This window comes from Penaeus monodon, chromosome 15, assembly GCF_015228065.2.
Source record: "Penaeus monodon isolate SGIC_2016 chromosome 15, NSTDA_Pmon_1, whole genome shotgun sequence".
NCBI lineage: Eukaryota > Metazoa > Arthropoda > Malacostraca > Decapoda > Penaeidae > Penaeus > Penaeus monodon.
This window is the reverse complement of record NC_051400.1, coordinates 6,460,078-6,460,382: the sequence shown is the minus strand read 5'-3', so window position 1 is coordinate 6,460,382 and position 305 is coordinate 6,460,078.

The window sequence follows — 305 nt, the reverse complement described above, 5'->3', positions numbered from 1 at the left end:
TTATGCCACAGTTTAATGAAAAAAAGTGTCCTCAACCTAATTTTATTTCACTAGATAGACTTTAGTCGTTAATAACTTGTAGTCCCTTTTATTCACATTATGGAGCGAAGGATAGCAAAACCTGAAAGACTATAAATTCTAGTAATTATTCATCAAATACCTGATGGAGATTGTGAAGTAAGTAAAGTCGGAGTTTGTATAAACTAAGGCCAAACGATAGAATAGAAATTCCTGTTCCTTTTAGTGATGGTCAACTAAAGCATAGTAATTGTAGCTTAGATCCCAATGAAAGGAGAAGTCTTGGC